Raw genomic sequence first — 23463 nt, 5'->3', positions numbered from 1 at the left:
ATGTTTTAAGTACTGACATCATCCTTTTTGCTCAAAATGTTTCACCTTTGCCAACAGGAACCCTTTCAGTTTAGGTAGGTACTTTTGACATGATCTATTTAATGTTTTATTACTTTCTTATTTTCTGGCACAAAAACATTTACCTCATTTTGTAAATGCCCCAATGAGAACGAAAATGCAATTGTTTCTCAGTAAGAGCTTATTGTAGTGGATACAGTATTAAAAGATAACAATTTGGTAACTAAAGACAATTTTATTTTTAAACAAGGGTAACATATCTGCATCATAAACCTAAAGCTTGGTGTTACTGACTACGTTTTTTCTTTGGAAAAATAGGTTCTTCTTGCTTCTTTGATAACACAAGTCTTCTTGAAAGTGCAGCAATACAGTTTAGCCAAATCAATAGAGAAATGAATAGGTAACAAGTAGGGAACTACCCTCAGCATTTCAGAATGCTTCACTGTGAAGTTTGAGACTCAAAAGTCATACCTCAAAATTTGTTTGAATATTCACAAATTTAAAAGAGTAAATACTTCCTTTTTTTTTCTTGGATGGGATTTTATTTTATTTCTTTTTGTCTTTTTGAGACAGGGTCTCACTATGTAATTCAGGCTGGCCTTGAGTTCACTTTGTAGCCCAGGCTGGCCTTGAACTTGCTGTAATCCTCCTGCCTCAGCCTCCCATTGGTTGGGATTTTAATGTATTTTCTATTTTGTACATAACTTTAGCTTTATGATTATTAACTGTTTTGTTTCTGTCCTTGGTTCAGAAATCTGTTCATTTTATTTGTAGCATTCATTTGCAATTCTTCACATTAACATGTGAAGAGAGATACTTTATTAGTAACCAAATTATATGTAAATTAAAACAAGAGCCTTTTATTACAACAAATTAGCAAAAATTTAAAAAATTATATGCAGCTCCAGAGTTTTAAATGACAGTCTCACTTTTTATGACTGCCCTGTTCTCTGTCTCTGGGTTTGTTTCTTTCCCCCTTGGAGGGTCTTCTAGATCCTTCCTTCCTCAGCATCAGGGGAAGCATGTTTCCTCTGCTCACTTGCCATGGTTCAGTGGACACAAAGATGCTCTCCATAAGCATCAGAGCATCATTTTTTCCCCCTAAAGGACAGATTCTAAATATTTTAGCCTGTGCTGGCTAAGTGCCAAACTTGAGATATTACCTGGGTACTCATAAACCATTTAAAATGTAATCATTAAAAATGTAGACACTTTTTAGATTGCAAAGCTGTTCTAAAGCAGGTGACAGGCCTGACTTGGTCTATGCGCTGCAGTTTGCTAATCCCTGGCTTAAGTCCTTCTACAAGAAAAGACTTGTACCATGAGGCTGACGTGTGGCTCAGTGGCAGAGCACAAGATTAGTGTACAAGAGTTCACTGTAAGCCGAGTTCAATCTCCAACAATTAAAAAGGAAAGAAAAAAAAAGAAAAGGAAAAGAAAGAAAAAGAAAGGACTCACTTTCTAGCTTCAAGCAGTTAGTGTCACCATGGTCTACCTGAACTTTGACATTTGAACTTTGAGGTGAAGTCTTGCTTTTCTTGGAGGAAGCCTCTTCCCATCTGTGACTGAGCGAGCCTAGTCTCCTGCTGATAGTCAGCAAGAAAAAACGTTCAAGGAACTGAATTTTGCCAACAACCTGAATGAGCTAGGAAGTGGATTTTCCTCCAGAACATCCAGATGAGAACCAGGCTGACACCTTGACTTGGGTTTTGTGAGCTCCAGGGTCAGCAGAGCTAACTCAGATTTCTGAACTACAGAACTATGAGGTGACTTATAGGTGTTATTTTATGAGACTAAGTTTGTGGTAATTTCTTATATATCAATAAGAAATGAAAAAACTGGGAATTGCAGTTTGCTGGGGACAGGTCCTGCAGTATGGGGGAGACAGGATAAAGACAAAGAGTGCTTCTGAGAGCAAATAAGCCAATAACAAGAGAGTCCATATCACAATTTTTAAATACATCCTATTGTCTGGATGATTTGTCCTTGTATGAATATGGTATGTTTTGTCAGTGACTATATATATAGATTTCATTAACTGTGGAAAGAGGGTTTATTTGTGACAGTCAGAGGATGTTATAAATGTCAGGTAATTACATCAGCCCTGTTGGAGAAGAACTTAATGATGAGGGCTGTGTTAGCTTTTTCTTTCCAACCAGTTGGCTCAATCTCTCTCTCTCTCTCTCTCTCTCTCTCTCTCTCTCTCTCTCTCTCTCTCTCTCAGTGTTTGTAATTAAGAAATAGCTACTGAGAGGCAAGGGCTGCCGGGAAGAGGCCTGGGCCATACAGAGAACATAGGAATCCTGAATAGTGGAGAGTATTCCTCAAGAAAAGCTTGGGGAACAGCCGCTGTCACCTATAGCAAATAACTGTGACAATACATCGGGAGTGAGCAAGGCATCTAAAGGAGCCCTTAAGGACAAGAGACAGCCAGCCTCCAAAGGATAGCTTAAAAAACCCCAAACAGAACCCGGAGGTCTCACCACTTAGCTTTTAAAAATCCATTATTTCTTCCAGACAAAAGCACTTAGGAAAGCAAAATGGCTTATTTCAGTGTACATACTAAGAAAGAAACATAACAATAGAGCTAAGCTTCAAGGAATTCAGGATCAAAGGTTTGAGAAACTAATAGCAACACAGAGAAGAGAAGATAGTCCTTTTGAATGCGTTTTGAGAGCGCATATGAGACGTGCAATCTAATGGTGGTGTAATTACCAGCTATTAGTAATGGTTTTTGTTCCTATAATCTGTGCTTTCTAAAGTCTGTTTCTATTAGTGCTAGAACTGTAATGGGTGACCAGGGCTGCTCAGACACCTTTGCAACAATTAAAGTTAAGGAGAGGCACCATCGAGGAGCCCTGGGTAATCATGACTATGGAGGAACAAGAAAACAGCCTGTTGCTAGACACAGGTGCAAGTCTCTCGGTCCTTCTTTTCAATCCTGGCCTTCCTTCCAGCCATCATACCTCAGTGAAAGGAGTCACTGGTGAGGAGGTAATATGCTATTTTTCACAACCCTTAGGCTGTAACTACTTATTAGATCCTTCTTGCATATCTCTGTCTTCCTGAGAAACCACTTTGAAGATACCACCACGTATTACAGCAGCCATTGATATTTTCCTACTAATTTATCCATAACTGTGCTTTGTTTGTAATGTTCCTATCCTATTTCATAATGTATGTTTATTATTATGTGTTTCCTACAACAACCATTGAGAATAGTTAATGATTTTTCAATAGGTCACTCATGTATAGCTCTATTTATTTTCTTTGGAAGGCACTTTGAAGATACCAAAGTATAGCACAACAACTCTTGATAATCTCCTACCTCTTTTGTCTCTAACTCACTATTATTTGTCTATTTGTTTTCCTGAGAAACTATTTTGTAGATAATAATATGTAAAACGATAACCATTGATAATTTCCTACCATTTTGTCTATAATTTGCTAAGTCCCCCCTATTATTATGTTATCCTTCTTTTATTCTTTAAAATAAAAAATTAAAAAAAAATAAATAAAGTTAAGGAGAGGCAGACAGAGTTGAAAATACTGTGTATGAGAAGGTGTACTATTCAATTTCCCTGATAACCAATTTAAGCTTAAAATTGAGTCCTTGACTGGATGTTGGCTTTTAAAAATTCCTTTATTTTATTTTTTTAATTCCTTTAAAAAGTTAGGGGAATTATTAAATAGTGAGTGCTTGAATATGAATACGGATTATTTAAGTGTGTAGTGGGGTCCTCTAGGAAACAGATGGCAAACTGGAAGGAATTTAATCATGAGTCATTTAATGAAGAGACCCTTGAGAGGTGTGAGCAGAAAGCAACAGGGGGTGCTGAGGTACCCAGGCTTAACAGGTAAGCCACTGCCAGCCGCTTGTATGAGGGAGCAAGCCTGGGCAGTGATGAGAGCCTGCTGCCCAACATGAGATAGAATGATGGGTACAACCAATACTACCTCAGTAACTGGGCAGAGAGAAGCAGAAGAAAGCACCCAGTCATCCCAGCCCCTATGACCTCCTGCTGGTGCTCCTAGTTGTCTTTGATGCCCGTGGGCACCTCCCATTGGCCGACCCATTTGGAGCCCAGGCTGTGGCCTCTAGGGCTTGAGCAGACCTGAGAAAGGTGGAAGAGTCATCTGCATGTGGAAAACAAAAGAAGACTAAAGCACAACTGGGTGTTAAAGTGGATCAAAGAATTATTGTTAATTGTTAGGTGTGGTGATAATGAAGTTATATAAGAGCATGAGCTCAGGTTTTTTGTTTTGTTTTAAATGGACGTTGGAAGATTAACAGATAGAATATCATGATGTCTCATTCATTCTGAAATGCATCAGCAAGACAGAAAGGTAGGAGAGACAGATACAAAAAGCAAATACAAACAAGACTATAGGATTCTTTTCCTCATTGCTGTCAGGTCTGCACATTCAGGCTCCAATTGTGTCACACTTGAAGAAACAGTTCTTGTTCCCTTTTCCAAAACCCAGTGCCTGGTGCACGGCAGATGTCAAGGCACAAATCTGATCAGTACACCCCTTCTTCAGTGTTGATCATGTATCCTGCCTGCCCTATCCACATTGCTCATGAAGAAATTTGCCATAGTGCTATATTTTTATTAGAGCAAAGAAAATTATCAGGTCTAAAAGAGGACAGTAATGAGTGATAAGGGGTCTGTTGTCCCAGAAGACATAACATTAGAAGAGCAAATGACAAGTACTATATGTTTTCTCTCCTATGTGGAAGCTAAAAAAGAAAAGTTGAGCTGAAGGTAGAATAGTGATTCCTAGAGATTGGGAAGGTTGTGTGTGGGAGAGGGTGGAGAAAACCTAAGGACAGATTTGACCAGTGCATGCTACATGCATGTATGGGAATATCACACTGAGCCCTATTACTATATAAAATTAATAACTGAATAAAGCAAAAAAAGAAAAAATTAAATCTCAAGAAAAGAAAAGAAATAATAAGCATAGAGCAGAAATAAAATAGCAGAACACGGGAAATCAATGGGGAAAATGAACAAAATCAAAAGTTGTGAAAATATCAATGAAATTGATAAGCCTGTAACCAGGCTAACAAAATAAGAGACTAGAAACAACTCAGTACTCCAAAAATAAAAGAGGAGGGGCTGGGGATTTAGCTCAGTGGCACAGCACCTGCCTGGCAAGCGCGAGGTCATGAGTTCGATTCCCAGTACCGGGGGAAAAAAAACAAAAAAAATTAAAAAAATAAAAAAAAATAAAAGAGAAGACATGACCTCAGATTCCATGGATAGTAAAAAAAAATATTATGAACATAGTTACATATTATTTCTCCTATGAACTATGATTTTCTTGATAGCAAGGATTTTGACTTAATCTAGAACACCTACTGTGTATCATAACTAATATAGAATATGTCATAATTTGATTTTTAATACAAAAGAAATACTGTAAGAAATGAAGAGACAGATGGACTACAAAGTACAAATGGCATTTACATTAGGTGGTAAAGCCTGGCTGCAGGTCAAAGATGACCTTTAGAAAGAAAGGAAGGTAAAAGACAACATTCTAGAGCATTAGTGAATGCTCAGTTTTCATCTGATTAAAGGGCGATCACACAATTCCTTTCAATTAGGGTTAATGAGAAGTCTTGGGTGGGGTTAGGCAAATAAAAATGGCAGAGCTGGATGGAGCTAGGTCTCTAGGTTGGGGCTTCTGAAAGTAAGTCTCTAGGTCGTAAAGCATTCAGACAAGCAAGTCAAAGTTCCGAGAATATGGACAGACCTCAAGGCCCAGGGACCGGACAAGCAGATAGAAAAGGTGGATTTTAGAATCCAGACAGGGAGGCTGTAACAAGATATGCAAGTATGGATTGTCAGATTTGAGAAGATGCCAACTATGGATTGATAAAGACAAGTAGTTCTGGAAATTCTAATTAGTGATTCACTCTGAATTCAAACAGGATGGTGTCACTTGGAAGATACTTGTGTTATAATTACAGGCAAATATAATAAAGGTAAAGCTTGCTGAGCACTGAATATGTGCCAGCCCCTCTTATGCATACTCTAGGTAAACAATTTAAACTCATCCAACCCCATGGGGTTAAGTACTATTTCATCCATATCTTACAGATGAAGGAAGTAAATTAAGAGTCAACCCCACAGTCTGACCTTCCAGCAAAAGGAGCTGGCTTATTACAAAGTTTCATGGAAACCAACAAGAGAGCAGGGATTGCCCACAGGTCTTGCCAGTAATTAGCTGAACTGAGATTCGAACCTACTCCTGGTTTTCCCTCCAGCTTCTTGATGTTGCGGATAGAATAGCTGGTGCTACCTACGCTCAGCCACCCGTGCTGAGTTAGGGGATAGGGCTGGGGGCAAAATGGCACTCCATCAGACTGTTACTGCCTTTCAAGCTCTGGTCACACCAAGGGAGACTCTGGGGTTTCTCAGACATGCGGCTTCAAAGCTCCTCAGCCTAAGAGATAAGGGGTTCGTGCCTGAAGTTGGCGTCCCGGCCAACAGATGGCTGTGTAGCGTCTTTGACTAAGTAACTGGAGACTGACAATCTATTTGTTTTCCTATCTCCATGAGTATTTCCCAGTGAATGCTGTTCCAGGACCTTCGCCATTTGCCCTTATTTGCTTGACAAACCAAAGCACAGAGAAGAATTTGCTAAACAGTCACATAGTCAGTGAATGATTGAATGGAGATTAAAATTCATTCTGAGGCTAGGATCTACCATCTCTTGTGCATGGCCTTTAGTGAGTAGGTAGGATTTTGTTCTTACATCTTTGGATTTCTCCCTGATGGATGGCATGGACTTGCACATACTTTGTCACTAGATGCCTGAATGACTGTAAGAGCAATATAAAATGACAAGGAAAGGAGACAGAACTGATCTAATTGGAAGTCATTCATAAGGCTCATCCAGAAAAATTCTCTACAAACAAGATACAAATACTTTACACTTAATAGCTTAATTATCCTGAAGTTGAACTCAGTTGATTAATATTATTGCATCTGTCAGTTAAATGAAAGAGCAAATTAATGACAAATCCTGTTTTTCAATCAAGAGAAAATGATTTAATCACACATGTATGAGAGTATATGATCAGTATTAAATTGTACAGTAGACTCAGAGTCTTAAGACATGAAGCAAGAGATAAAGGTAGTTGTGGAATAACTGGCAGAAGACTCACAAACTGGTTCTTGGTTTTAGGAGGGAGGTTTAGGAGGGAGAACAGGATGTGGATAGAGGAAAAGAAGAGAAAGAATTGCTATAATAAAAATCACAGGTGAAAAACTAAACATAGAAGGTCTGATGGACAAGTGAAGAAGAATCATGATCTAAATTAGGGGGACTGCTGTTGAAGACAGAAATCTGAAAAATTATGAGACATATTTGATTGCAAACATAGGTGAGCACTTGAGCTAGAAAATAGCATAGGAATAGTGTCTGCAGGAGGTAGAAAGGCATAATGAAAAAAATTTGCTTTGCAAAATTTAAATTGATAGCATGCTCAGATGGACTGGAAAGAAGATCAGTTAGGTTACTTATGGTCTTCCAGCAACGTGAACAGAGCTGCTGGAGACAAGTGCTCCTCCCAGTACTGACAGTCAGGCACATGGTGTAAAATACTTTGATTGGTGGAAAAGGACAATATGACAGAAGATGTGAAGAATGGTAGGGAAGGTCAGATCTAAGATTCTAAGCTCCTTAAACATAACATATGTACTGCCTTGAAAATATGCTATTAAAATAACCGGAGAAACATAATTTCCAATCCAGAAGCCGGAATAAAGAAAATAGTCCAAGTGGCAGGAAAGAAACAGTGACTCTTTGGAACATTGTGATAAAATATACACTTGTTTCTTGGTTCCAGGACCTCTTGCAGATATGAAAATCTGCAAATGCTGAAGTCCCTCATGGCATGTTATTTGCATATAAACTATAACATCCTCTCATGTACTTTAAATCATATCCTGTGTGCATTAAATCAATGTAAATGCTATGTAAATTGTCACTATGCTGCATTATTTAGAGAATAATGACAAGACTAAAGTCTATACGTATTTTTCATGGATGCAATTTTTTTCAAACATTTTGTTTTGCTTTTTTGAGATCTCTCTATGTAGTTCAGGCTGGCCTTTAACTCACTATGTAGTCCAGGCTGGCCTTCAACTCACAGTGATCCTCCTGTCTCAGGCCACTAGATGCTGGGATCACAGGTGTATGTCACCATGCTCAGCTCATCTCAAACATTTTTAACCTGTGATTGGTTGAGTCCATGGATGCTAAACCTACAGATTCGCAAAGCAGTTACAGAAGGCTATGAATAGTGTCTCCTTATGTATAGTATGGGTATTACACATTGGGTAGGAAGGACTCATATCAGTTCCTCAATGGTATTTTATTCTGAAATTGTTAAAGTGGGAGAAGAAAGGGATCAAATGCAACTGGGAAAGAGTTCTAAGAGGCTTCAATTCTATCTATAACATCTACTTCTTAAAAATCTCTGAAGCAAATATTTGTATCTCTTATTAAAATCTTAGGATGAGTGGATAGATGGGCATTATCATCTAATTTGCTATTCTATAATAAAATATTTGAAAAGCTATTGAAGGGGAATGAAAACTGAGGTGAAGAGCCTAGTTTAACGTTGCCTAAGAGAAGTGTTCTGATGTTATCTTCTGCATCTCCAACCCTGCTAGAAATCCCCTGCATAATATCCAAGAAGCTGGAAGGCAACCAGACCCAGGGAACAAATCCACCATCCATAGCTATGTACATTCCTTTGTTACTAACAACTTAGAATTCAGTAAGACAAATACAACAGTGAAGCTATCAGGAAAGACAAAGTCCTGGGGGTTTGTTTTGAATTCTGTGTTGGTGCCCTCTGGTGGTAGCTGAACAGAGCTCTGACGTAGGGCTTGTGAGTTGAAGGTTCACTTTATACTGTATGTAGTTTTCAACATATTAACAACACATAAAATAAATTTTGTTTTACTAAGCAATATGAACAATACTTAGTTTTTCAGTTTTGGTATTCATTCATCTTCTACAGGAAAAGATCATGCTTTTCTTTTCAGGTTGGTCTAATTTGTATAGGTAAATGTCATCAATCTAATAGATTAATCTGTTAAATCTAGGTAGATAAAATGTCATCAATATAATATTTTAGAAAGTTGGCATCTCATTGGAATGGCGTGGAGATTTTGCAATACTCTCCTTTTCAATATGTTTAAACCCCATGAAAAGCACTGAGATAATATGAAATGATCCTGGTAGTTGCTCATATTAATAAGAAATGTGGTTTTTTTGCCTGATGATGTCAACATCACTAGAAGACAAATATCTCTCATTTTATTTATTACTTAAAACTTTGTCACAATCTCCTTTATTTCAAACTAGCATCTTCTTGGCAAGTAATTATTTGGGTTCAGGGTGTGTGTGTGTGTGTGTGTGCGCGTGTACGCTTGTGTATTTGTACTAGCAATTGAACACTCAGGATATTCTCTGAGCTGTATCCTCAGCCCTTACTTGATACTCTTAATAATAATCTTTTGTGCAGTCTTAAGATATGCTTGATACGTCCTTGGCATAGTATGTATACCATGATTCAAGACTGTTATATGTAACAATTTTATTCATCCATGTTTTCATCAGATGAAGCATATATTGACCTTGAGAATTAGCTAGTGATAGTCCTTAAAGACTTTTTTTTTTCCTAAAACCATTTTTGGAACAGCTTTGTTATCTGTATCTTGCACACCACAAAAACAACCACATTTCCCTCTCTTTTGGATTATTCTTGTTATGAGCTCTCATCAGACCTTTCGCTTTGAGAATCAGCAGTAATCCATTCACCAAGCCATGTCAGTTTTTATCATCTGAAGATAGATGGTGTTTCCTCGGTGGCTTTCCTGAAGGCTCTGGCGTCAGTCATAGGACAGAATTTGTGTCTCCAAATGCAGGACTGCCTCTCTCAAGACTGGATTTTTAGTGACCTCAAGAACGGAGGAATTTGCTTATTACAGGTACTGCTGCTGAAATCCAGTGAAGAGAAATTCTTCTAAGCCTTGGGATAGGAAATAATAAAATCTTTGTATTTAAGTAATCAGGAAAAATTATATATGGTTTCCTTACTAGTCTAGATGCCATCTGTACGTACTGGGTATTAATCTGATGGTGATTTGTAGTTTAAAATGCTATTAATTTTGGTCTCTAATTGTTTATAAGTGATTTATTGTTTCATTCCTCAGTCTACCATTTGCTGTGAATGAGATGGCAAGAAGAAGGCAGATTTTAAGTTTTCACCAATTCCTGATGATGCGCTTGAAGCAGGGGGAAGGAGCACAAGCGGAGGAGAACTTAGGGGACAGCTAAGGCGGAAGCTCAGGGTGAAAGATTCAAGAGAGAACATGAAAAGTTAAAGCTGGAGTGCAGGAAAACGATCCAGGGCACTAGACACAAGCATCCTTTGTTTGCTTCTGTCACGTCTGGAAGACAAGAGCAGTTCCAATTTCTCCCTTAATTGTGAGAAAACAATACTGTTGCCCTGAAGAAGTGTTTACTGCTGTTGATAATAAACGTGGGTACATTACCTTTACATCTATAAAGTACCTATGATTCTTATCTCATTTCTCTTAGTTTTTTTTAATTAAAAGGGGAGATGGTTTCAATTTTATTCACTATATCTCAGCACACTTCTGACACTACCACGGTCTTACTAATTTTCATGTGCTTTCTTTGTGCTTTCTCCTTCTTTAACTCACATGATAGTCCGTGTTATGACAAATATATTTTGTCCAAGATAAAAGCAGTGACATGACATTCAAATGCACTTAGAATGGAAATGACAAGCCCTCAGTGGCGCTTGCTTTGGTGGGTTTTCCTTTCCTGGCTTGTCGTGTAACCTCTACACTTCTACCCGCCCTGCATGAGATTAGAGGACTATGCACGGAAATGTTGTGGTAATGGAGGAAAATGCCAGGCCCCTGGCACATACATTTCATGGAAAATTTGGAGATCAAATAACCATGTCAGTTTAAATGCACACATCAAACCAATTTTCTTATGGGAAGAACTGGTTTGCAACGACAAGGTCTCTAGTAAAATATTTCAAACCAGTTCTTGCCATAAGAAAATGGGTTCTATGCGTGCATCTTAAACTTATATTCACTCATTTTACCCAAAACTTTCCATGAAATAATGCATGTGCTAGATGCCTGGCATTTCTCTTTGTTATCAGGGCACTTCCAGGCATAGTCCTCTAATCTTACACAAGGTGGGCGGGGGCTGGGGGCACGATCTCCACCTCTGCACCTCACTGATTAAAAGCTTGGACCCAGGGCTCCACTCTTTGTGCTCCGGCTTCCTGTCTACAGGCTAGCTATTTGAGTTCTCTGGGCCTTGATTTTCTAATCTAGAAAATGGGCTCAGTTACAATATGGTTAGGCTTATTGTGAAGACTAAATAAGATTGGTAAACGAAGAGCTGCACAGATGGGCTCTCGGAAGTTAGGTGCTGTTCACTTCTATCTTCAGCCTTTCCGCAGACACCGTTCCTGCTCAGAACTCCAAACGAGATGTACTAAAACACGGAACCGTAATACAAGACACGCTAAAAAACAGCACGATGGTAAACTTTTGATTAGAGAGTCGGTTGTAGTTCCTATCTTCTTGGTAGAAACATGCAGTGATGTTTCCAGAAAACAAGCAAACAAACAAAAACCTTGTGTTTACAGCAGTTACAAGATAGCAGTTTCTTGGGCTGCTTCTTTATAACTGGCCAGTGCTCGGGGGAGCTCTGTGCCTGCAAGCTGGAGCTGGGATAGCTGAAGGTTTTGATGAGATTCTCTTTTTTTTTTTTTTTTGGTTTTCGGTTTTTCTCCGGTACCGGGAACCGAACTCACGACCTTGCACTTGCCAGGCAGGCGCTTTTGATGAGATTCTTTTAATGAGAACCCTAGGAAATCTGCCGCCGTCTGAGTAACCCATCAAGGGGCTTTTGTTTACATTTTGTTTCTTTCCTTGACCTGTACACCAGTGTATCCTTTGGATAGTGCTGAAAAGGATTTAAATGAATGATTTGTTAGTATGTGTTTCTTAGCCGTAACACCTTTCTTCTTTTCTCTCTGCGCCCATGTACCGGATAGGCTGCCACAAACCACCCCTTTCCCTCCGCACTTCTGTGTGTACGGCCGGCCTGCGGGGACAGGTCTCCTTAGTGTTTATGCAGCATCTGTTGGCTTGTTTCTCCCACCTGTTCACTGGAGAGAGCCTTTATTCCCCTACAAGCCCCTCTGGGCTACATCTTCCTAGGGAACCTTAGCAAGTGTCTCATTTACTTACAAATCAGCCTGTGGCCACTAGGCCTTTTGAGGAATCATGTTTGGCCCATGGTCACTTGTCTCCTCCTGGGGACTTCTCTCCTGCCCTGGGCACCAAGCCTTTGGCAGTAGGAGCTTCACGAGGTCAAAGACAAAACTATACCCTCAGTCTTCATGGGAGAAGAAATGGGCCAAATGTTACTGTCTCCATGGAGCTCAGACTGGTCTGTGTGGCTCAGCTGGGTGCCAGATGCCAGACTGAGTCCACCACTGCCTTTGTCTGTCCTCCGTGGGTCCCTGTACTGGGAGCTATGAATCTCTTTCAGGACCACCCTTCCCTTTGCACAATCCACCCATGTAAGTGTGTACCCAGGGAGTGGACAGACAGCGCTCACAGCCAACCTCAGCTCCTGCTTTTGTGTGCTCTTCTCACCAATTTATTGTCCCTGTGGTGTGCCCTACCTCCTTGTGGGTCTCTTCTCAGAGGGCACGTAGCTCGATTGTCTCTACCCAGTCCACTTTACTTCGGGATGGACCCCTGCACTCATTTTGTGGCTGTAGGCTTTCCAAGATTCTCTAAGAACCACACGAGTGAGTTCAACTTCTTGGGGAATTTCTAGACCTCTCCACGGGAAGCTGACCTTCCACTCATGCACTGAGTCCTTCGTGGATTCTCTTGATCCTGGAGAACTCAGGACAGGAGGTATAGGGCAGGAAAGCAATGGCTTTTGTCGGATGAAAACGAACAGCATGTTTGGAGTTGACCACTGGCCATATGAATGGGTTGATTCCATATTCTCATCTGCCTGCCCATCCTCAGGTTTGGACATTTCTCTTGCTCCTCCTTTCTGCATATCTCTGAAGGAAAGTTCTTGTTAAAGATGCTGTGTTGGGCCCTGTTCTAAACCCTCATTTGAGACCCTTGGGCTTGGCATAATGCTTCTTTCTAAAGTCTATGAAAAGCCCAGGTGTCAGCAAGATGACCCTTCTTTTTACCCTGCACCTACTCCTGTAGCCACCCTATAGCTAGCTCACTGCACAGGGCACAGGAAAAAGATATTATATTCAGGTTGGACCAAGTATAAAAGAGGGTATGGGATATTGAAGAACCACGAGGGCTAGGGGAGAAATCCAGGGCTGGCAGCAACAGAGCTGTCACTATTCCAGTGTACAAGACCAGGCAGATTCCCCCATCTTCCTCCTTTTTCCCTCTCTCGTCTCCTTCCAGGACCTTCTACTGACTGAACCTAGATGGAAGCCAGAACCTTGGAAGCCTGCTGATGTAATTCTTATTGATTAGCTCCCTGACCAAGAGGGCAAACAGAAATTTTTGCCAGCCCCAGGGCCCTCAAAGCTCACAAGGGAGACAAAACAACAGGTATCTATTTTAGAAACGTATTTAAAATTTAGCAAGTGGTTATACATTGACTCTACCTGGTATTCTCTATGACTACTGAAATTTCAGCTTTTAAATCATTTGGAGCAGGGCCAGGGATATAGCTCAGTGGCATAAGTGCCTGCCTGGCAAGCACCAGGTCCTAAGTTTGATTTCTGCTACAAAAAAACCCCAAAAAACAAAAAAATAAATAAATCATTTGGAGGAGCAATATTCAATTTTCCTCATAATATTTTTGCTCTCAGTGACAGCTCACTGTGCCATGTTTACTGCACTGGATCTTCAGCTTTCCCTTTTCAAGACTGTATGACCTCTTTCTTAGGCTGTCAGGCCCTGGGGCCATCAGTAGGGCCCAGGCTGTAGCTTCTACTGCCCTTGCAAATGTAGTAGCAACACTGTCTGTTTGAAGCCCTGGATTCTTTTCTAGATGTGCCCGTCTACTCTCTGATTCCTTATAATTAAAAGTGTTCATCAGAGCTGAATTTCTTATGCCTATCTTCACAATTCTGGTGGCAAAATACTGAACCCACAGTTTTTTCCCCAGTGAAGATCATTTCCCCAATGATCGAGTGGGAAGCTCAGTTATGTGTATTTTCAGATTTCTGCACCTTATCCATATCACTTCCTTTTATGGATGATTTTAACCACTGCGTTGAAAATATTGAACAGCTTCCCACCAATCTCCAATCCTGCTTTATTTGACTGGTTCCTCTGCACCAGCTTTGGCAGTGAGAGTTCACAGCCTGCTCTGGCAGGCAATACGAGTTTCCACAGTGCCTATAAATGCACTGCCAAGTTCACTCCAGTATGGCCTGTCTGTCAGACCTCCTTCTATGCTTCCTCTTACGCTGCTTCTGCTGAAGGTTGGCAAAACCTTGTTCTCCTTTCTCTCTATGTATGATTGGTGCTTTTTCTATATTTTCCAGAGAAGTTGAGCGATTGCCCTTAAACTGTTAGACATTAGCCAGGGTGAAGTCACCAATGAGGACTAGCACAAGGTCTAGTCTCCTTCTTGCCCTCCCCTCCAGGCTTCTATTGCTTAATCAAAGTGGATCTAACAACCTCCCTCCCTTTGGAGACACTTTCTAAGTCTAACCTTTTCCCATTACTAACAACTGCAGGCTGTTCTCAACCAATCCACCTATTTTCTCTTGACCTATGAAGGCCTTGGACACTTCGCGCTTGCCAGGCAGGCGCTGCGCCATTAAGCTTTATGCCCAGCCCTACTTGCAGGGTTATTTGTGGGGACATGCCAGGAAAAATGTGAGGGAGGAAAATTTAAAAATTAAGATTGATTAGTGAGCAAGTTATTAACATGGGCAATAGGTATAATCCTGCTGGGGGACTCTGAAAAACACTGCCTATCACATCTCAGAATTGTCCCTTTGAGAGATGAACAAATTGGGATATTTATCTAGAAACTCTTGCCCCACTCTGGTTGAAGGTAGATAGTGGGGTGTTCACCCATTGCATGCCCAGTCAGTCCTGCATACAGCCCAGTCCCAGAGAACACCCTTAGGTACTCTACAGGGAAATAGGAACCCTCTAGGACTTAAGGGAATTGTCTGCAGTTGATTTCTAGCCTGGGCCCTGTTAATGTGACTTACCATCTTCTGCCTGAGAATCATAAACAGATATTTTTTTTCTATTGCTGTGACTTTAAAATCTTTGAAACATTAAAAATTATTTTTCCCACCCACTTTTCCCAAAAAGCCCCTCCTCATGGTTATAAGATAGGAAAGATCCAAAAAAGGAATTTTGAGTTGCTGTCCCTGTATGAGTTTATAATCTCTCCAGAAAGCACTTGGCTATCATCTGCAAATTTTCTACCGGTTAGAATCAGCAGACTGCAACAAGATGATAGCAACAGAAAGATGGGACTGCCATGCCCACAAAAGAGCCACCTCTCCTCCCAGTGTTATTGGAAACTTCTTTGAGTCTTTGGATAGGAAAAGAAAAACTCAATTTCCTTTCCCACTGAGAAGTAACGCCCTTTCATACCACAAGGGAAAGGTATCACTTCTCCGATGTGTGTTAGTGTGGCCCCAAAGCCTCAAATGACACAAATGATTTACATAAGGAAAGAAAGAAAGAAATTTCTTGGTGGAGGCAAAAGTGTGATAGGGCTCAGACTTGCCTTTTTCTGTTTCTCAGTTTTCTAGCCCAAAGTCAGAGACTAGATCTTTCTCCTGTATTAAAGGGCTGTTAATCAGAAAATGAAAGAGCTATTAAAACTTGGGTGTGAAGCAGGGCATTCTCCAGGTTTAGAGGGCCAAGTGTGCAACTCTAAATAACTGGAGTCTATGCTTCTGTGCTTTGCTGTGTGTCATGTCTGGGCAGAAATAAGTCTGGAAGCCAGTGGGTCTTTCTACCCATGGAGGCATTTTCAGCTCCGGGACCAGGAGTGCTCTGGTAGTGGGAAGCCTCCCTGAAGTCCAGAGGCTGCAGACACAACAGGAAGGGCAGAGGATAATATCAGGAGGAAACCTGAGCTTCGTCTCACTGTGTCACTAAGGTTATTTCTAGACGGCTCGAGAAATATTGGGTTTGCCTGAGACTCAAGTTCCATGTGGGCAGGTGGACACTGGGGAGCCGGCCAAATGAGACCAGCTGGGAATGGGGCTTGAATACAGGAGGTTTGGGACGTTTGAGTTACAATCAGAAAACTACTGTACCTTAAGTAATTTTCTTACACTGAAAGTCATACCCTCTGTCTCTCTTTCTTGAATTCTATTCTTTGCTGCTTTTAGTACTCTCCAAATATAGATCAATAGCACAAAAGGAATCAGTCTCCAGCAAGCTGAATAAATAGTCTCCTAGAGCTCAAGCCCCCTCTGAGCCTTAAACCGAAAGCTGTGGGTACCCTATATGAATATCCTATGTTGAATTGTTCATTTATGCAGGCTCGGGAAGCTGTAGTGTGTGTGAGGCTTATTTCCATGGGCCCTTTCTTCCTGAGCTCTAACGTTTAAGCCATGGCTATAATAAAGGTGATTAGCTATAGAAAGTGACTATTAGACAACTTGTTCCCTTGTACTACCACTTTACTTAAAAGCAATTAAGACTGAAAAGCATATAAGCCATACTTCTCTTTAGAAATTTAGAGAAAGTTAGCCAAAGTTTTACTTTTTTCCTAAACAAGGTATTGTTTCCCTTGTTAGAAATTCCTCTTCCCAGACAGCCTACATACTCAGCCCATTGTACGGGATAGAATTTTTTCTTGTACAGTACAATTTCAAGAAATCCCATTAGGGGCTGGGGATATAGCTCAGTGGTGTAAGCAGCTACCTGGAAAGCGCAAGGTCCTGAGTTTGATTCCTGGTACCAAAAAAAAAAAAAAAAAAAATCATAGAAGAAATGCACTAGTTTCTCCCAAATTGTCCTGTGGTTAGTGGTAACTAGTGGATTCAATAATGTCAAACTATTTTGATGACTGCTGTCTTAGAAATATTAGCATGCTCATGTGTGTGGTCTGACTTCCATGACAGAGAAATGTAAAGATATTGCACAGACAAATACATTCAAGACACTGTCAGGACACCTTGCAGGGGCTGGTGCTCTAGAACGCTATTTCCTAAATGCTAAAGTGACAGACATGGAGAAATGTCAACCAGATCCCCTTTAAGGGAGGACTTGCTATCAAGGTGCAGGAAATGTGATACCCGACTGTTCTTCAACTGTCTGCAGCTTTGGAATACACCTGAGCTGCAGAGCACCTTGCTGGCTTATGAGCACCCTGACTGGTGCTGAGTGAAATGCGTATAAAGGACCCACCATGTCTTCCGACTGTGACAGGAAATACTTGCTCCAGAGTCCTCCAGTGGATTGGCTGAGGCTGTCAGGCCTGGTCTCCCTCTGCCCAGCCTTTCTTCCTCCTCTTCCTTGCACAGGTGTTGATCCAAAACCAATTTATGCCCCAGATTTTGTCTTAGCATCTGCTTTCATAAAACCCAGGCTTGAGTGGTTTTTTAAAATATGGGGGATTACTGCACCTCAAAGGAATCCTTATATCCTTACTGATAACCCATTGATTCTTAAGGTGTTAAGCATTAGTGTTTGTTAACTTAGAAAGCATTCAGTACTTCAGCTACTTTTAAGTAGAATCTTTTCTTTAACAAGCTATTCATTTACTGTATTACCTGACAAGATCAGGTGCATTCAGGGTGGTACAGCTGTAGACATTTACTGTATTATCTAAAACAATTAATGAGATAAAAGTAATGTTTCTGTTTTAATGTATTTCAAATTCTGACATGTAAAGCCCTTGTATAAAAGCTCATCGATCTCAAAGTGGCTGACATAATCCACACATGTAAAAGTATATGGTGAAGTAGAGTTATTAATACTATTAACTGAATGAAACAAATCCAATCTAATGAAAACACTGTCAATGAATTGACCAAAGATCCCATTGGTTGAAGTAAAAGATGTTCATAAAGATGTTCAGAGCCTTAAAATATGAAGGATGTAAAGAAAAATTCCACACAGTTTGTCACATAAAGTGTTACTGTCCCAGGCTTTTCTAATCTTCTTGTGCTACTAATCGTTATAGCTGTAAAAAGAAAGAAAAAAATAACCAATTTGTTTAGCATCTGTATTATCATAAATGAAACAAAATAGGGGAGTTAAAAGAGTTGACATAAAAAGAAAATAAAGGAAAAATAAACAGCTGAGACAACTCTAGCCCAAGCAGTTTATTTTATTTTATTTCTTTTTCTTTTTTGGTTTTTCTCCAGTACCGGGAACCAAACTCATGACCTTGCGCTTGCCAGGCAGGCGCTTTTGCCGCTGAGCTAAATCCCCAGCCCCCCAAGCAGGTTAAAGACAGTAAAATAAAGCCAATCAAAGCATGTGGGGCTCCTCTGTTTAGGAAATCAAGAAGTGATATCAGAGACACATGAGGTCAGGCAATTTCCCGAAGTTCCCAGGAAGTGATGGAGTCAGCGGAGGACATCATGAATTCCGTCCCAAGGAACCATGGGAAGGAACCATTCAGAAATTCATCTGTGTTTAACCTGAGCATTGCACGTAAAGCCTAGCTGAAACATCCAGCAAGGTTCCCACTTCACTGGACTCTTCATAGAATTGGGTGTGGCTTTTAATAATATGTGCATGCTAAGGAGTAGGAGTGCCGTATTGTCATTTTATGGATTGTATTATTCCCTAAGTATCTTTAATCACTGTATCTCATTTTATCATAGTTTGCATTTCTTGCATTCTTACAATGTGTCTGTCAGTATACCTGGGGTTAACCCATTTAACCAAGTCTTCAGGGCAAAGGATGTCAGAGATGCTCTGTCCTTTGTGTCCCCAGAGAGTTTGTTATCTCTAGCCTAGAAAAGAAGACAAGTTATGATGTGAGGTTTAAGTCCAGACACACATGGAGTGACAGAGAGAATGTGAGGCCTCGGGGAGACCATGCCATCAGGTGGAATGAATGGGTGACAGAGCCATCTTCCTCTTGTCTGGAAATTTTCTCCATTGTGACTGCTATTTGGCTCCTGTGTCCTTCATGGAACTTGCCCATTCTTTTTTTTTCTTCCGGTACCAGGAATCGAACTCAGGACTTTCCGCTTGCCAGGCAGGTGCTTTGCCGATGAGCTAAATCCCCAGTCCCTGGGGACTTGCCCATTCTTTTTTTTTTTTTTAATTTTAAAGAATAAAAGAAGGATAACATAATAATAGGGGGGACTTAGCAAATTACAGACAAAATGGTAGGAAATTATCAATGGTTATTGTTTTACATATTATTATCTACAAAATAGTTTCTCAGGAAAACAAATAGACAAATAATAGTTAGAGACAAAAGAGGTAGGAGATTATCAAGTGTTGTTGTGCTATACTTTGGTATCTTCAAAGTGGCTTCTAAAGAAAATAAATAGAGCTATACATGAGTGACCTATTGAAAAATCATTAACTATTCTCAATGGTTGTTGTAGGAAACACATAATAATAAACATACATTATGAAATAGGATAGGAACATTACAAACTTAACACAGTTATGGATAGATTAGTAGGAAAATATCAATGGCTGCTGTAATATGTGGTGGTATCTTCAAAGTGGTTTCTCAGGAAGACAGAGATATGCAAGAAGGATCTAATAAGTAGTTACAGCCTAAGGGTTGTCAAAAATAGCATATTACCTCCTCACCAGTGACTCCTTTCACTGAGGTATGATGGCTGGAAGGAAGGCCAGGATTGAAAAGAAGGACCGAGAGACTTGCACCTGTGACTAGCAACAGGCTGTTTTCTTGTTCCTCCATAGTCATGATTACCCAGGACTCCTCGATGGAGATGACGGTCCGGCCAGAGGGAGAAGGCAGACCATGCCCCAAGCCCTCTCATTCCTGTTGGACTAACTGGTAGCATGGGTCTGAGCTCTGGGGCCTCCACCTCAGAGGGCAGACCGATCTCCAGTGGTCTCCTTTGCATGCAGGGCATGGCCCATGGGGCCTCTTAGGGACTTGCCCATTCTTAAAGCCAAACTTCATGTTTTAGGCCTGTTCTTTCTGAGCAGTGTAGTCTGGGAGCACTATTTTCTTAAGTAGAATCTCATTTTGTCCACTGGTAGGCATGGACTAAAGTGCGTTAGTTCCCACTCCCCACGTGACCAGCTGAGTTTCACGGCACTTTGGCGGCCATTCCTCTTTGATCAAGCAGAAGTTCCTGCCCAGTGTTCACCTACCATGTCTCTTTAAGACAAAGATAAGTAGAAACAAACTGTGATCACATGGATGGAGGAACTGACTTTTTCACTATTATCTGAAGAATGATTTCTAAAAATTATTTTATTATAGCATATTAGGTGGGGAGATAGAAGGAAAAAAAGAGTAATAATCTTAGACAACCAGAAAACCCAGACTCTGGTTGTTATTAATTTCTACATGACAAATCACTTTAATATTTAGTACTGTAAAATTATTATTATTATTATTATTATTATTTTGGTTTTTCTCCGGTACTGGGAACCGAACTCACGACCTTGTGCTTGCCAGGCAGGCGCTTTTTGCCGCTGAGCTAAATCCCCAGCCCCAGTACTGTAAAATTATTAACCTTTATTAATATTTGCAGTTTCTGGGGGTGAGAAGTCCAGGGATGCTTAGGGGACTGCTTCTGTCTTGGGTTCTCTCACACACAGCATTGTGGTTAAGATGGTGGTAGGTTGCTGGCGGCTGGAGACTTGATGACTGGAGGACCTCCTTCTGAAGTGGGTTGTTCACATGGCTCTGGTTGTGGGGAGGAGGCCTCAGTCCCTTCCCATGTGGGCCTCTCCACAGGATGATGAGCATCATCATGGCCCACTGTGCTGGCTTTTCCAGTGTGAGTGATCTAGGAGGCAGAGGAAGGAGGAACACACACTCCCTTTAGGTTGTCCTTAACAGCTGTACATTATCATTTTTTGATAGCCTATTAGTTATAGGGTCAACCTTATGGTTGGGGTATGAACATAAGGAAGGGTGATGATTGAGACTCCCACAGGTGACTTCTGGTCCTGGGCAATTTACCTTCTTACCACACACAAAGTACTCTCACCTCCTCTCGTGACCCTGAAAGTCTTCCTGTTTGCACAACCAGCTGAACATACGGCATCTTGCTATCTGACCCACTGCAGGTGGGAATGAGGCTCCTTGACTATAGTTCTAGCTCCTTGAATATGGTTCTCCTTCATCAGTAGAACTGCAGACTAAAGAAAACAAGTAGCCCATAGCTATAGTTTTGACCTCCACGTTATGAAGGAGACGGTGTTGCTAATTTTTCTGCTGCTGTGTAAGAAGGATCTTCTTTCCCTCAGTTTTCAGTGGTCATTTCCTCACTTCCTCTGAGTTTTACTAGCAGGGCAGGAAGGGTATCAGCTCTGCAAACCTTCCTCCTTCCTCCAGGAGGGCCTCCAAAGAGAACTTTCACAAAGGCTAGGCTATCAAATTCCACCTCGATTCTCTTTCTCCTTCTTTCCTTCCTTCCTTTCTTCCTTCCTTCCATCCTTCCATCTTTCCATCCTTCCTTCCTTCCTTCCCTTCCTCTCTCTTGTTTCTTTCTTTCTTTCTTTCTTTCTTTCTTTCTTTCTTTCTTTCTTTCTTTCTTTCTCTCTTCCTTTCTTCCTTTCTTTCTTTCTTTGTTCTTTTTCTTTTTTCTTTTTTTGTCTATGAAATCCTAGATCTTAGTTGCTCCTTGCTTTGTAAGTGACATGGACAGCTTAGGCACGCTTGCTCCTTTAGAAGTCCCACTAAGGCTAAGAAGACAGCACAGGGTGCTGCCTGTGGACTCCAAGGACGCCTAGAAGATCTTGCTTCAATAGCTTACTTTGACATCTGAAGTGTCCTTAGTTGAGAGTTATCCCCTAAAATCATGAGCTTATTGGGCTCCTGAGCCTCAGAATAAATCTCTCAAAGCTCTTCTGCAAGTAAGTGCAAATGTTCCTCCACTTAAATAGGGCTGTATTCTGATAAATCCATCATAAGTTGAAAATACTGCGAGTTAAAAATGTGTTTTAATCCACTGAATGTACCAAACACTTTAGATGAGCAGCAGGTACACCTTACAGCATCAGTTGTTTCTCCTCATGATTACATAGTGGCCCTGGAAACTGTGGCTTCCTGCTGGCGCCCAGCACTGTGAGAGAGGACCATACTGCATATTGTCGCCAGCCTGGGAAAAGGTCCAAATTCAAAGTTTAGCTTCTACTGCATGTGCATTATTTTCATACTGTCATAAAGTTAAAAACTGCTACGTCCAGTCATCAATAGTCAGGAATTGTCTGTATTTATTTTTGTACAGACTAACAGAAATCTACTTGGGCTAGCTTTAAAAAATAAAATTGTATCCAAACTACTAGTGTTATTTCCTATAAGACAAGTGTAGACAATGGCTTGAGAACTGGTTCTTGGCATGTTTTTGGTTTCTAGGGAATTCCTAGTTCCAAGGCAACTATTTTCTCTGAGGTTGTGTGATCTCATTCTTGCTACTCCCAGCAGAGAATAGTGAGGCGGACTTAAAGACCCGCCTGCTTTGCCGCAGCCCTCTCATGGCAGGATCATAACTTCAACTCCCCATACCCTTCAAAGGAAGGACTAGCCAGGATCGAAAGTCTCAGAATCCCAATCCCTAGAGAATCTGATTGGCTGCACTTTGTTCAGATGGTATTCTGAATCTGATCACTGGCTTGGGGAGTGGGACCACCTGCCCAGGTTATGATACCACTGGATCAGACTCTCAGAGAAAGAGACAGGCAAAGCAGGTCTTCCAAGATTGTGGAGAAAATCGCAGAAGTGCTAAGAACCTCCCTTATAACATTCTGAGGACTGACATCTGCCTTCCTATTAATTAACTTCTCATATCTGATTATAGGGCCCTCAGTCAGACAAAAATGTGCTCTAGAAGCACTTACCTCTTTCCCAGCCTTTACTGTCAGAGCTAACGCAACTCCAGATGGTACTGTGGATAGACAGGATGGGAGAACTGGGGTCAGGGAGCGGGGGCACAAAGATACTGATAATGGGTTAGAGGAGAACAACTGGCAGGCTGTATGTAACGAACACAGGAACCACGTGGGGTTCACCTTCCTATGCCTGCTCTTGCTCTTCCTTCTCTTCTTCCTTCTCCTCTACTTGAGTCTGTATTTATCCCTTTCTCATAGGTGACAAAATATCTGACACTCGCAATTGAAAGGAGAGATTTATTTGGCTCACGGCTTCCAGGGGGTTTAGTACATGGGTAGCTGGCTCCAAGGCAGAAATGGA

This window comes from Chinchilla lanigera, unplaced genomic scaffold, assembly GCF_000276665.1.
Source record: "Chinchilla lanigera isolate Chin_1 unplaced genomic scaffold, ChiLan1.0 scaffold00045, whole genome shotgun sequence".
Taxonomy (NCBI): Eukaryota; Metazoa; Chordata; class Mammalia; order Rodentia; family Chinchillidae; genus Chinchilla; species Chinchilla lanigera.
Note: the sequence above shows the minus strand (reverse complement) of the source record.